Source organism: Sparus aurata, chromosome 7 (assembly GCF_900880675.1).
Source record: "Sparus aurata chromosome 7, fSpaAur1.1, whole genome shotgun sequence".
Lineage (NCBI taxonomy): Eukaryota > Metazoa > Chordata > Actinopteri > Spariformes > Sparidae > Sparus > Sparus aurata.
Genome location: NC_044193.1, coordinates 404,414 through 420,568, shown reverse-complemented (window position 1 = coordinate 420,568; position 16,155 = coordinate 404,414). Strand labels below are relative to the sequence as shown.

The following is a 16,155-nucleotide window of genomic DNA, read 5'->3' as shown; positions in this document are numbered from 1 at the left end:
TCCACCTCTCTGCTCTGTCTGTCTGCCTCCACCTGTCTGTTTGCAGGATGTATGTGTTTGGAGGCTGGGTTCCTCTGGTGATGGATGATGTCAAAGTGGCGACTCATGAGAAGGAGTGGAAGTGCACCAACACACTGGCCTGCCTCAACCTGGGTACACACACACACACACACACACACACACACACACACACACACACACACACACACACACAGTTCAGCGAGTAGAAACATCAGGATAATGATGATGACTGTGTGTGTGTGTAGACACGATGTGTTGGGAGACGGTCCTGATGGAGAGTCTGGAGGAGAACATCCCCAGAGCTCGAGCGGGTCACTGCAGCGTCGCCATCAACTCCAGACTTTACATCTGGAGCGGCAGAGACGGATACAGGAAAGCCTGGAACAACCAGGTGTGCTGCAAGGACCTGTGGTACCTGGAGACAGGTGAGGACGACTGTTGACTACTGTAACACCTGGAGACAGGTGAGGCTGACTGTTGACTACTGTAACACCTGGAGACAGGTGAGGACTACTGTTGACTACTGTAACACCTGGAGACAGGTGAGGACGACTGTTGACTACTGTAACACCTGGAGACAGGTGAGGCTGACTGTTGACTACTGTAACACCTGGAGACAGGTGAGGACGACTGTTGACTACTGTAACACCTGGAGACAGGTGAGGACGACTGTTGACTACTGTAACACCTGGAGACAGGTGAGGACGACTGTTGACTACTGTAACACCTGGAGACAGGTGAGGACGACTGTTGACTACTGTAACACCTGGAGACAGGTGAGGCTGACTGTTGACTACTGTAACACCTGGAGGACAGGTGAGGACGGACTGTTGACTACTGTAACACCTGGAGACAGGTGAGGACGACTGTGACTACTGTAACACCTGGAGACAGGTGAGGACGACTGTTGACTACTGTAACACCTGGAGACAGGTGAGGACGACTGTTGACTACTGTAACACCTGGAGACAGGTGAGGACGACTGTTGACTACTGTAACACCTGGAGACAGGTGAGGACGGACTGTTGCTACTGTAACACCTGGAGACAGGTGAGGACGACTGTTGACTACTGTAACACCTGGAGACAGGTGAGGACGACTGTTGACTACTGTAACACCTGGAGACAGGTGAGGACGACTGTTGACTACTGTAACCCTGGAGACAGGTGAGGACGACTGTTGACTACTGAACACCTGGAGACAGTGTGTGAGGCTGACTGTTGACTACTGTAACACTGGAGACAGGTGAGGACGACTGTTGACTACTGTAACACCTGGAGACAGGTGAGGACGACTGTTGACTACTGTAACACCTGGAGACAGGTGAGGACGACTGTTGACTACTGTAACACCTGGAGAAGGTTGAGGACGACTGTTGACTACTGTAACACCTGGAGAAGGTGAGGACGGATGTTGACTACTGTAACACCTGGAGACAGGTGAGGACGACTGTTGACTACTGTAACACCTGGAGACAGGTGAGGACGACTGTTGACTACTGTAACACCTGGAGACAGGTGAGGACGACTGGTGACTACTGTAACACCTGGAGACAGGTGAGGACGACTGTTGACTACTGTAACACCTGGAGACAGGTGAGGAAGGCCTGTCCGATCTTTCTGTCTCACCCTGTCTCACCTGTATGTCCTCAGAGCGTCCCTGCGCTCCCTCTCGGGTGCAGGCTGGTTCAGGGCCAACACGTCGTCTCTGGAGGTGAGCTGGGGACCGTCGCAGACCGCCGACACCTACCTGTTGCCAGCTGCAGAAGTACGATATTCCCAGCACACCTTCAGCAGCCTCTCCTGCCTCTGTCTCCACCCCCCGTCCCCACCGTCACACCTGGAGCCAGCTCTGCCAAGAACCCCGTCACCATGACGAGAGCAAACCAACCTCTCCCACTGTCCGGCATCCACGCTGGTCCCCTCCCCCACCACCTCCCTACCACCTGGAAGCCCATTGGCTGCTGGGACTAAAGCACCAGGTAGGTTCACACACCTGTACAGGTAGATCTACAGGTGACAGAGCGGGTAAATGTGACTGTTCCTCACCTGTCTCCTGTATTTCTGCAGCTGTCCTGAAGGTGGCAGCAGCTCCAGGTACAGCAGGTGGAGCCTCCATCGTCACAGTGAGACAGGCCACGCCCAAATCCCCAGTCTCCGTGACGACACTTCCTGCAGGTGTTCGCATGGTCGTACCTGTTCAGGCCGGTCAGGGGACGGTAAAGAGACCTTTCTGAATCTTACCTGTTCATTCAGAGTCAACTCAGCTATAGAGTGACATCCCTTCCTGACGTCATGTGACTGAATTTAATAGAAGTCATGTGATAACCAAACAATCACCATGACAACTCAGGAACAGCTCCAGGCAGCCTACTGGCTTGTCTCACACATCCCTCCTGCTTTCTGTCTGCTCTCAGCCAATAGGAAGCAGTCCTCAGATGAGCGGTATGGCGGCGTTGGCGGCTGCGGCTGCAGCGACTCAGAAGATAACTCCGTCCTCAGCGACGATGCTGAACGTCCCGGCAGGAGCATCAATTGTGAAGACGGTGGCTGTGAGTTCAGGATCGAGCAGTCTGCCGGTCAAAGTGGCCGCTCCAGTGACGATGGTACATACAGTACACAGCTGTGATACTCAGTACACACTGCAGAGTACTCAGAGTACACAGAGTACTCTGTCAGGGTACTATTACTGAATACTGTTACTGTCGGCACACATCAGCTGTTATCCTGTGTGTCCCTGAGCTGCAGAGGAGAGCAGCTTTAGATACGTCTTATCTGCTGTTGCTGTTCAACCTGAAATGTTGTAACTGCTGCAGCAAAGTGACGTAAAGGATCCCAGCAGAGGTCCCAGTGTCAGCGGTGACCCAGTTCTCAGCACATGAGCAGAACATCAGAAATAATCACAATTTATCTTCAGCTCCTTTTTTAAATGAAATGTTTCTGAAACTACAACTAAAAACCAGTAAAGAAGCAGTGATGAAGTGTGCACAGCCCAGAGTAGATGCAGTGACTGCAGTGATCACTGGATCAATACATGAACGCACTGATGACTGAAAGTGTCAACGTGTTTAAGAGAAACTCGTCTCTGTGTGTCTAAGGTGAGTAACCCCGCCACGCGCATGCTGAAGACTGCTGCAGCTCAGGTGGGCGCGGCTTCAGTTGTCTCCACCCCCGGCACCCCCAGCCGACCAATCATCACGGTCCATAAGTCGGGCACGGTGACGGTCTCCCAGCAGGCTCAGGTGGTCACCACGGTGGTGGGCGGAGTTACAAAGACCATCACTCTGGTCAACAGTCCACTCGGTGTGGGAGGAGGTGGAGCTCTGGTGAGTGATGTCATTTGTCTCATTTACATAACAAGTCGCTGTCGAGAGACGGAAACAAACAGGAAGCTGTCACTTTAAGTTAATAATGGAGAATATGATTAGTCAGTAACATCCACAGTCGGCAGCTCAACACTCAGAGGGCCAGCGTGGGGATTTAGTGCCATCTTCTGGTGAGGCTGCAGATTACAACCAACTGAACACCTCTCGTCTCCTCAAGTTGGTGTGTGGTTTGACTCGTCTGAGCTCCTGTAGAAACATGGCCGACTCTCTCATAAATGGTCTCTGTGTGACAACGTGGATTAATTCGCGTGAGTCGTGTTTATCATCTGTGTCTGATGCTTCTGGACTCACACCTTCGTCTTCATCTCGGACTCGTCTCCTCTGCAGATGATTGGTGCTTTAACTCACCGATTCAAACTAAATGATTTCTCTGTTTCAGATCGGTAACCTTGGTAACCTGGGGAAGGTGGTGTCAGTGGTTCAGACCAAACCAGTTCAGAGTGGAGCTATTACTGGTCAGGCTGGGAGCAGCCCAGTCACCCAGATCCTCCAGGTACTGGTGACTGACAAGAAATGAGGAGGAGAGGGTGATACCAGCTGACAGCAGAGACACTAACACCTGTCTGTCTGTCTGTCTGTCTGTCTGTCTGTCTGTCTCTCAGGCGAAGGGCGGTCTCCCAGCAGGTACCATCCTGAAGTTGGTGACATCGGCAGACGGTAAACAGACGACCTTCCTCAGCACCGCGCAGGCCGGATCCTCATCCAACAAATCCACCATCCTGGGCGTCAACCCGACAATCTCCAAACCCGGGACCACCATCATCAAGACCATCCCAATGTCTGCACTGCAGGGGGGGACAGGTACCACGACAACACACACCTGAACACCTCGGCTGCTTTTCCTTTAACACTTCATGACTGACTGAGTGAAACTCCGCCCCCTACAGGTGCCAACAGTCCAATCACCCTCCTGACCACCAAGATGGTCACACCAGGAAGTGGCAGCAAAATCATCACCACTGTCCCCAAAATCAGTGCCGCCGGCCAGCAGGGCCTCACACAGGTAACACATACATACACAGGTGTGTGTGTGTGTGTGTTTAGGCTCATGTGTTCTAAGCTCTCCTGCTCATGTGTCCAGGTGGTGCTGAAAGGAGTCCCGGGGATGCCTGGCACCATCCTCAGGACTGTCCCAATGGGTGGAGTCAGACTGGTGTCACCTGTGGCCAACAAACCCACCGTCACCACACTGGTCGTCAAGGGAACCACAGGTAAGCACAGGTCAGATGCCCGTCAGCTGGAACTGTACTGCACTGAGCCGGCCTCCATCAGTCTGTCTCTGTCTCTGCAGGTGTGTCCACGCTCGGGACTGTAGCAGGAAGTGCCTCCCTGGCCACGCCCATCACCACCCTGGCATCTACCGCTAATCTGTCAAGCCAGGTTACCACAGCAACCGCAGCGGCAACAGATCATAAACAGGTACTGATGTAGTACTGATGTAGTACTGAGGTAGTACTGTAGTAGTACTGTAGTAATACTGTAGTAGTACTGTAGTAGCACTGTAGTAATACTGTAGTAGCACTGTAGTAGTACTGTAGTAGTACTGTAGTAATACTGTAGTAGTACTGTAGTAATACTGTAGTAGTACTGTAGTAGCACTGTAGTAGTATTGTAGTAATACTGTAGTAGCACTGTAGTAATACTGTAGTAGCACTGTAGTAGTACTGTAGTAGCACTGTAGTAATACTGTAGTAATACTGTAGTAATACTGTAGTAGCACTGTAGTAATACTGTAGTAGTACTGTAGTAGCACTGTAGTAGTATTGTAGTAATACTGTAGTAGCACTGTAGTAAAACTGTAGTAGCACTGTAGTAGTACTGTAGTAGCACTGTAGTAATACTGTAGTAATACTGTAGTAGCACTGTAGTAATACTGTAGTAATACTGTAGTAGCACTGTAGTAGTATTGTAGTAATACTGTAGTAGCACTGTAGTAATACTGTAGTAATACTGTAGTAGTACTGTAGTAGCACTGTAGTAATACTGTAGTAGCACTGTAGTAGTATTGTAGTAATACTGTAGTAGCACTGTAGTAATACTGTAGTAGCACTGTAGTAGTACTGTAGTAGCACTGTAGTAATACTGTAGTAGCACTGTAGTAATACTGTAGTAGCACTGTAGTAGCACTGTAGTAGTATTGTAGTAATACTGTAGTAGCACTGTAGTAATACTGTAGTAGCACTGTAGTAATACTGTAGTAGCACTGTAGTAATACTGTAGTAATACTGTAGTAGCACTGTAGTAATACTGTAGTAGCACTGTAGTAATACTGTAGTAGCACTGTAGTAATACTGTAGTAATACTGTAGTAGCACTGTAGTAATACTGTAGTAGTACTGTAGTAGCACTGTAGTAATACTGTAGTAATACTGTAGTAGTACTGTAGTAGCACTGTAGTAATACTGTAGTAGCACTGTAGTAATACTGTAGTAATACTGTAGTAGCACTGTAGTAATACTGTAGTAGTACTGTAGTAGCACTGTAGTAGCACTGTAGTAGTATTGTAGTAATACTGTAGTAGCACTGTAGTAATACTGTAGTAATACTGTAGTAGCACTGTAGTAATACTGTAGTAGTACTGTAGTAGCACTGTAGTAATACTGTAGTAATACTGTAGTAGTACTGTAGTAGCACTGTAGTAATACTGTAGTAGTACTGTAGTAATACTGTAGTAGTACTGTAGTAGCACTGTAGTAATACTGTAGTAATACTGTAGTAGCACTGTAGTAATACTGTAGTAATACTGTAGTAGTACTGTAGTAGCACTGTAGTAATACTGTAGTAGTACTGTAGTAATACTGTAGTAGCACTGTAGTAATACTGTAGTAATACTGTAGTAGCACTGTAGTAGCACTGTAGTAGTATTGTAGTAATACTGTAGTAGCACTGTAGTAGCACTGTAGTAGTATTGTAGTAATACTGTAGTAGCACTGTAGTAATACTGTAGTAGCACTGTAGTAATACTGTAGTAGTACTGTAGTAATACTGTAGTAGTACTGTAGTAGCACTGTAGTAATACTGTAGTAATACTGTAGTAGCACTGTAGTAATACTGTAGTAGTACTGTAGTAATACTGTAGTAGCACTGTAGTAATACTGTAGTAATACTGTAGTAGCACTGTAGTAATACTGTAGTAATACTGTAGTAGCACTGTAGTAATACTGTAGTAGTACTGTAGTAGCACTGTAGTAGTACTGTAGTAGCACTGTAGTAATACTGTAGTAGCACTGTAGTAATACTGTAGTAGTACTGTAGTAGCACTGTAGTAGTACTGTAGTAATACTGTAGTAGCACTGTAGTAATACTGCAGTCTCGTCCCGTCAGGTGACTCTGATCACGACTCCGAGTGGTGCCGAGGCTCAGCCGCTGGTCCAGGATCTGCCCGTCACCATCATGGCTTCTCCTACTTCAGAGGAACCTGGAAGTACTACTGCTGCAGGGGAAGAGGCCGGAGACCCTGCAGCTGCCGCAGGTACACAAACTACTGCTGCGGACACTCGTACGAGTTTCAGTCAGTGTGCAGGATGCAAAGAGTACTGTTGCAGACATAATCAGGTGTGTTGATGATGTCACTGTGGTGCTGCAGTGACGCTGGTCTGCTCTAACCCGCCTTGCGAGACGCACGAAACGGGAACAACCAACACCGCCACCATTGCCACGGCAACTATGGGTGGTAGCGAGCGAGTATGCTCCAACCCGCCCTGCGAGACGCACGAAACCGGCACCACCAACACCGCCACCGTGGCCTCCGCCAACATGAGCCAAGCACTGCAGGTGAGCAGCTGCTCCACACACGATACGCCATCAATACACAGTATCGATACTGCAACTGTGTGTGTCTGTGTGTGTGTGTGTGTGTGTGTGTGTGTGTGTGTGTGTAGTCTCCACATCCTGTTAGTCTGAACAGAGGGAACACCTGCTCTAACCCGCCGTGTGAGACTCATGAGACAGGAACCACCAACACTGCCACCACAGCTGGAGCTGGAGGACTCCGACAGGTGAGAGAACTGTGCAGGTGTGTCTGAACGACACTCACACTCACGTTGACGTCCAGTTGAGGATGAAGTTTCTTTGTGACTGTGCAGGATGCAGCTTTGTTTACTTGAGAAATACCCTGATGTTTACTGCACTGGCACAATTTCAGAGGCTATGCCGTGAGACTTGTGCACATACTCAGCTGGCCCAGAATGCATTGTGTCCGTTCAGACTGTCCAATGGCAGGCTGCGAGGCTGACGGTTTGAGTACAGCCCTTGAGTTTTATTGTCAAATTTGTATTTATTTCATCACAAGCTTCACTTCTCAGAATACACTAGGCACAACATGCCGTAAAGAGAGCAGCATGTGTCACGTGCCCAGCTGGAGCGAGCTTGAGTGTTTCCTACAGTTTAAACATGTTTAAGTTTTAAAGGTTAATCAATGTGTTTCTTTACAGATGTGTTATCGATAGCTTTGTTGTTTAAGAGAGGGGGAAAGGCCGCATTGAACTGATATCGGCTATCTGGCATTAAAAAGCGGTACGGACCCATCTCACCGAACTGCACACAGGTGTGCTGATGATCAGTGATTGGTTAAAACTTGAGCTCTGTTTGTGCTTTCAGGTGTGCTCCAACCCACCGTGTGAGACTCACGAGACAGGAACCACCAACACTGCCACCACAGCTACAGGTGACCTGCTGACACACCTGTCCTCTTCTCAGCGTTCACAGGGCTTAAAGCAGAGGTCCTCAATAGGCGCCCCCCGGGCCGCATCCGGCCCACCGGCCTCCTGTTTGTGGCCTCTGATCTGTTATTCCTTCACTAATGTGTTTTGGTTGGGTCAGCACGTGTACACCGGGACTTGTCTCCATGCCAACGATACACAGACAGCTGGGTCACTCACTGCTGCGAGCGCAAGTTTTAACTTTCACTTTTGTTTTTGGAGCAGTTCGCGTATTCACATTTTGCTGGTGGTAAGAGACTGAAAATGGCGTGTTTCAAGTAAACTGCTAAAAAAAAGTGGACAGTGAAAATCGGCAACTCAAAGAAGTATGGACTTTAAATTTACATTCATTCTCCCTCCAACCAGGACAAGACCCACGCGCCTAACACTGCAGCGGTAATTAGGAGTTGACCCAATGTAGTTTAGCAAGTTCTAGCTAAGAATTCATCATATACCTTCACACATTTCAATATCTTAACGGACGGGGAGTTTCTCCCGGCAAACACCCTTTCACTCGCGGTGCCAACATTTTTATCATCCTTGTTAAAACTCAACACCATTTAATCACAGAACAAATGACGTGAATTAACCCACAACCATCTTACATATCATCTTATTCACAAACACATTCACAAACCATAATTACACCAACACCAACAGAATACCCAAGAGTCATTGCGCCACAGTCCACAAGGGGCGTTACAATATGCCAGGAGAAGCTGTGATGAAGAGTTCCAATTTGAAACTGCATTATGAGACGAAGCATAGGAATTCTGAAGAGACATTTCCTCAAAATTCAGAGATGAGCACAACACCAATAAATGCACTGAAATCATCATCATCATCAAGCTGCAAGCACAAGTCACATCTATGTCACAACAACAAAAAGCAACTGAGTGCTCACTTAGAGTGGTGTGGATTTTGGGTAAGCACAAGAAGCCGTTCTCAGATGCAGAAATAATAAAATAATGCATGACTGAAGTGATGGACACAATGTTTGAAGGCAAACACAAAGGAAATATTCAACTATGTATTTTAATTTATGTGAAAATGGAAATGACATTTTATTTTACTTTGTATATTTCTTGTTGTTTTGAATGAAAGGACATTTTGTTTTGAATATTACAGTATTATTGCATGTGGCCTGACCGACCTTTGAGTCATTGAAAACTGCGGGGGGGAAAAAATTCCTATATTTAAAAAAAGAAAAAGTCTTGATATCACTTGAGAGTTCATGAGTGCGTCTGCCAATGATATGATGGGAACACAACTCTCCCTCTCTCAAACTAACATTATTAGCCAATCAGAAGTAAAATGGGGCGGGTCTTGGAAATACGTGCTTCAACTGAGTCTCATGCTGAACTGATACCCGTGCAGAGACGTCATGTAGGAGTTTAGGATGGAGAGTAAATTCATGAAGCCTGGAGAAGATGCCTTCCTAAATGATTACGGATTGACAAATTAATGGCGCTGGGCGTGGATAGAAGAAACAGGGAAAGACGGTAAGTCTTTTGGTAGCTCGTGCAAGAAGTTAAGAGCAGCAGCTTGCTCCTGCACTTTGTGCTCGAGAAAGCTAATCTATGCAACTAGCGGTGAAAAAGTGCTACCACGTCACGACTCAGAGCCCATAGAGCAGCTGTTTGCACTGTCCAACACACAACACGGTCAACGGGAGCAACAACCACAGCTGATGTACCGGCATCAACAGCAGACCGAGTGTGAAAATACCACAAACCCCCCCCCCCCCCGCCACTCACACACACAAAAAAATTCAGGCTCAGGATTTGCTTTAACCCCTGCGTTCAGTCAAATCTACCATTCATGTGACATCACTTCCTGTCCTTTGTTTCCAGCCCAGCAGGGTGGAGACAGTCTGCAGGGAGATTCCACAGACCCCTCCTCCACCTCCTCTGACCCCGCCTCCTCCACCACAGCCAGTCAAAGCAGAGCTGTTACCACAGTTACACAGGCCACACCCACACCCGGACCATCCATACCTGTAAGTGACACACACACACCATCACACTGTCATTAGGCGCGTTCAAGTTGACCTCCTGCTGCCTGATCACATCAGCGAGATCTGCTGCAACAGCAGGGGCGGGGCTACAAACGCTGCTATGAAGTCGGACACTCTCTCTTCCCGTAGACGTGACGTGACCTGGCTGAGCTTGTGGTGTTTGCCTTCTTCGTCTGGGAAGAAGTGGAGGAAATTGAAATGCCATTAATGTTTGATTACAATCAACAACGACTGCGATCAGTTTTCTTACCTGATGCTATGGGAACTCTGCTGGCCTTTTTCTCATATTAATCTCCTTCAGAAATTATTCAATCTGAGATGTTCAAAATATTAGTCAACCAAAACATGTTGGCTGATGGAATAGAGCAGTGGAACTGCTGCCGTGTGTGTGTGTATGTATGTATGTATGTATGTATGTATATGTGTATATATATATATATATATATATATATATATATATATATATATATATATATATATATATATATATATATATATATATATATATATATATATATATATATATATATATATATATATATATATATAAAATATATATATATATAAAATATAATGGCATTTCAATTTCCTCCACTTCTTCGTCCGAGAGAGTGTCCGACTTCATAGCAGCGTTTGTAGCCCCGCCCCTGCTGTCGCCAGCAGATCTCGCTGATGTGATCAGGCAGCAGGAGGTCAACTTGAACGCGCCCAACGGATGCGGAGCAGAAACCACTCCCATCCAGGTCGTCGTGGACACATTTTAACCAGCATGCATCACGATTTAGGCAGCAGCACTGCGTGATCTTGAACTCGCCTGTTGCTCATGTCCCTTGACTCCCTCCGTCCATCTGTCTGTGCAGGAGATCACATCATTGGTTGGAGATAGCAGGGCGGAGTCCTCGGAGGCGGAGACTGTTGCCATGCTTACGGCAGCAGAGAGGGAGGAGCCTATGCAGACAGACAGCCAATCAGAGCGTGTGATGTCATCAGCAGTGTCTGTGTTACAGGTTCAGGTGGAGGGCAGTGAGGCAGCAGCACAGGTACACACACACACACACACACACACACACACACACACACACACACATTGAGATGACCAATCAGTTTGTCCCTCTGTCAGATGGAGTCCTCAGACAGCGGTCTACCGCAGGAACTGATGTCATCAGAAGGGGACGGGGGTGAAGTGGTCGCCGGGGCAACGACCCTGATGGTGACAGGACTGAACCCAGGTCAGCTGGCTGTTACCGCAGCAACAGAGGAGGCAGTTCAGCAAGCGACAATACAGGCAGTCCTGCAGGCAGCAGGACACATGGGTACACACACACACACACACACACACACACACACACACACACACACACACACACACACACACACACACACACACACTGACAGCGTCTGTATGATGATGTCGCTGTCTGCCTGTTACTGTTGTTGTGTTTGTTCAACTGGTTGGTGCACAAAACATCTCACACACTCTGTGTGTGTGTGTGTGTGTGTGTGTGTGTGTGTGTGTGTGTGTGTGTGTGTGTGAGAAGCAGATGGTTTGGTGGATCAGTCCTTTCCCATCGTCCTGACCCAGCAGGAGCTGGCAGCTTTGGTCCAACAACAGCAGCGCCTGCAGGATGCCCACAACCAAGCAGAACCAGCAGAACCAGAACCACAGCACAGCAGCGTGCCCACAGGTACACCTGCAGTGATGTCATAGTGATGTCACAGTGTCTGTCCCACCTCCTGTGGGAACTAATCCAAAGGTTCATAAGACAACATAAGAGCACCTGCAGACATCACGTGCTGATCGTCGCTAAGCGCTCTAGTTCTGTGATGTCATTACTGTCCACTGACAGGGTTCAGTAAAGTTGTTTGAACCCTCCTCTGTTTCCCAGAGGGCCTTGCTCCAGCAGACAGCCTGAATGACCCGGCAGCAGAGAGTAACGGACACGAGCTGACATCATCAGCAGTGACAAGCGCTGTGGCCCGATTGGCCAGCACATTTGGCCCCGGCCCTTCTCTAACAGCGAGCCCGGCTAGAAGTCAAAACGCTGCCATGCTCAGCGAGGGGACCAATGGCATCGCAGCAACTGCAGGGGTGAGACAAAGTGCTGCAGTGCAACAACAGTGTGATGTTAACAGCATGCTAACAACATGCTAACTGTGTGTGTGTGTGTGTGTGTGTGTGCGTGTGTGTGTGCGTGTGTGCGTGTGTGTGTGTGTGTGTGTGCGTGTGTGCAGGGCGTCCAGGTGAAGCCGGCGGTGAGGGACAGTCAGTGGTACGACGTTGGAATAGTCAAAGTGACCAACATGGTGGTGTCACATTATTACGTCCCCTACGAAGACAACGTGGCCGACGTAAGAGCTGCAAATCAATTCACTGATGATCAGAATCAGAATCAGAACCAGAATCAGAATTCCTTTATTTGTTCCACAAATGGGGACATTTCTGTGTCACAGCAGCTGAAGGACAAAAATAAAACAATGAACATTAATAATAGTCAAAAATAAAAAAGGGAAAAAATAGATATACCAACAAATATACATAGTCTTCTCTGATGAGAAGACTCTTAATGTGGCGGGTTCATTCAGGAACAGGGCCCTGGTCCTGGTCCTGGTCTAACAGGGTTCAGGTCTAACAGGACCTTTTATTAAAGATCTTCATTCAACAGGAACCACAACTAGAATTTACAAAATAAAAGCATTATTGACCTTCAAAATTAACTTCACCTGCTTGAACACCATGGCATGAACAGGTGGTTGATCAGGTGGTTGATGGTGTTAATGTTGTCTCCACCTACAGGATGACTCAGGTGTGATGCCGGACTACAGTCAGATGAGGAAGGTGGAGCTGCAGCCGGGGACGGCCTATAAGTTTCGGGTAGCGGGGATCAATATCTGCGGCCGTGGAAACTTCTCGGACGTGTCGGCATTTAAAACGTGTCTTCCTGGTTTCCCCGGTGCGCCATGTGCCATCAAGATCAGCAAGGTGAGAGTCACTTCCTGTTTGTAAGTGAAGTCAGAACCAGCAGGATGTGTTGTTGATCAGAGACCAGCAGAGACCAGCAGAGACCAGCAGGATGTGTTGTTGATCAGAGACCAGCAGAGACCAGCAGGATGTGTTGTTGATCAGAGACCAGCAGGATGTGTTGTTGATCAGAGACCAGCAGAGACCAGCAGGATGTGTTGTTGAGCAGAGACCAGCAGGATGTGTTGTTGATCAGAGACCAGCAGGGGGAGCATGTTCACCGTCACTCATCAGTTGTTCTCCTTCTGTGATGATCAGTGTCAGTCTCACTGCAGCCTCAGCTCTGATGGGTCAGCTGATCCTCAGTATTGATCTGGTCTCATGTGGTCTGATGATGAACAGCAGCTGGTTTCATGACCTTTGAACTCTTCACCTCTGACTCTGGCTCTGCAGAACCTGGATGGGGCTCAGCTCACCTGGGAGCCTCCTGCCGTCACATCGGGGAAGATCACCGAGTACTCCGTTTACCTGGCCATCCAGTCCAGCCAGGCCACCTCTGGTTCAGGTTCTGGTCCGGCCCAGCTGGCCTTCATGAGGGTCTACTGCGGTCCCAACCCGTCCTGCCTGGTCCAGGCCTCCAGCCTCGCCAACGCCCACATCGACTACACCACCAAGCCTGCCATCATCTTCCGCATCGCTGCACGCAATCAGAAGGGCTACGGGCCGGCCACGCAGGTCCGGTGGCTACAAGGTGAGAATAATGATGACGGAACAGGAACATGAACCAGGAGACAGAATTCAAATAAGATGTTGGTTAAACATCAGAGAATCAGCTGAATGAGGATGTTAATGATTAATACTAATCATATTTCTGATGTTCTTCTGATCGATGTGTGTTTGTCTCCTGTAGAAAAAAGAGTCGAGTAAAGCAGCCGTGAAGAGAGGCGGAGCTTCTCCTGATATGTAAGAATGATTGTATTCACATGAAGAAGAACTCACTCGCAGTGTGAGAGCAGCAGGCAGCACCAGTCTGATTATAGTCATCTAATTTATTACACATGAAAAACATCAAACGTCCCTGAATGTCACATTATCTCAGTCTGTCCTCGTTCATCTCCTCCAGCTGCATGGACTCCACAAGTCAGTAGTGATGTCACAGGAAGTCCTTCTTTAACTCTCATCACTGTTTTGTTTCTTCAGTAAACCTGTCGGACCAAAGAAGTTCAAAACTGACCAATAGGAGGAGCCAGCATTCTGCTGAAGACTGTGATTGGTGACCGTGGTCTTAAGTTCCCACAGCTGGTTACCGTGTCACGAGGAAGAGGCGGAGCTCTGGCAGCGCTCGCTCTCTCTGTCTCTCTCTCCATCTGTCTCTCTCTCTCTCGCACATCAGTGTCTCTCGCCCTCTCTGAGGTCATGAGGCCACGGTGCTGCCTGGAGGCGGAGCCTCTACCATGGGGGCGGGGTTTACCTGCTCTGTTGTAAATGATTTTCTTTCTGGAGTGTCAAAATATTTAGTTTTTTCTTTTTATGGACGTCTGTAAGAATATAATTATTTCTTCTTCTGTGGTTTATGTTTCTTCTTCTGTTGTTGATGACCGCAGTGATGCAGCTCAGCCATCGTTCAGTTTGTCTGAGCAGGAAGTGAATGATTTTTCAGCTGTTTGAAATTGAGCCTGTTGTTTGTGAATATTCTCTGGAACAATAAAGATTTTTAGAGCATTTTTCTACCTGCTGTGTGGACTCCACTTCCTGGCGTCAAAGTTACACATTGAAGTTAAATTCTGTCAGTTTTTCATTGAATCACAGCCTGATTTTGATTCTGCTTTGAAAGCACTGCAGTCTGAGCCAGTGACACAGCTGGGTTAGCTTAATGCTAATGCTAACACAACATTTCCTACCTTGGCATTAACCCTCCTGTTGTCTTCACATTCTGTACACGCCCTCGTCCTCCGGGTCAGAAACGACCCACCCTCACTGTTGATCTCAAATAAAGCAATTTCATTTCATTATAAATGCCAAATCGATTGAGCATTTTTATTTCAACACACCTGTCATATATGTTTTCTTTACTAAAGTAGATTATTAAGTAAAATATAGTAAAGTAAAGACTCTTTCAACAAGGTGACCTGAGAGGACCACGACCACTACAGGACCCACTGATCCCAGACCTGTGTTCTGTAGCACAGACAGAACTGAGGGTTCTGTCACCTGTTTACACTCTGAATGTAGAAGTGTTAGGAAACAGCTTAGATGGTTCTGACTGGAACTGTTTGAACTTTGATCTCTGAACGTCGTGGAAAGGTGACGGAGCACCTGCGTGTGTGTGTGTGTGTGTGTGTTAGGGTTACACTCCATGCTTTTATTGTGAAGGCTGCTGGCCTCTCTTCCTGTGTCTGTTGCCTGAGAGTGAAGCAGTTAGAAACAGTGATCAGGTTCGTTTGGTTATTGATGAGCAGCGGCTTCATTCAAACTTACATTAATATGCAAACTGAAGATTCTTTAATGCTTTTTTAAAAAAATGTTAAAGTTAATGTTTAATTCAATCCGATCGCTCTGAACCAATAACTAATAATCATGTCATCCATCTGTAGATCACATCACTCTCAGTTGTGAGCCTTTGTGTGCGCGCACGAGCGGGCGCGTGCCCGCGGCGTTGTGTGCGCGCTGGCGGTGCTGATGGAGGCTGATTCAGTGTGAACAGACGCTGCTGGAGGAGGAGGAGGAGCAGGACCCTTCATCTGATCACATCATCGATCCGCGATGATCGATCGATGACCTGTGATCAGCTCTTTTGATCCCGGAGCGGCTGCACGAGGCCACAATTAGCGTCATCAATCAATCAATGAGCTTCATCGATCACACCTGATGTGTGGAGCGCGAGACGCAGCAGGGACAATCAGCTGAGCGGAGGTTCTGGAGCGGGCCGTCTCTGGATCATGTGACCGAGGGTTGCAGGTGGGAACCCGCAGGACGTCCGGAGCCGCAGGAGGTCCAGGTAGGAACCATCTCCAGCAGGGCACTTTGGCCCCTCCCGCGCGCAGCACACACCGCATCAGACTCCATCTGAAAGT

General features: G+C 47.9%; 1 long non-coding RNA gene and 1 pseudogene across 1 annotated transcript; both read left to right on the top strand.

The window, feature by feature from the left end:
- The first annotated feature begins 17 nt into the window (after nucleotides 1-17).
- LOC115584693 (host cell factor 1-like) lies at nucleotides 18-13,976 on the top strand (annotated as a pseudogene).
- A 13-nt stretch (nucleotides 13,977-13,989) lies between these two features.
- LOC115584696 (uncharacterized) lies at nucleotides 13,990-15,097 on the top strand. The gene is made up of 2 exons (XR_003984594.1): nucleotides 13,990-14,044; nucleotides 14,282-15,097. It is a non-coding gene; the product is annotated as an uncharacterized LOC115584696 (long non-coding RNA).
- Nucleotides 15,098-16,155: the final 1,058 nt, after the last annotated feature.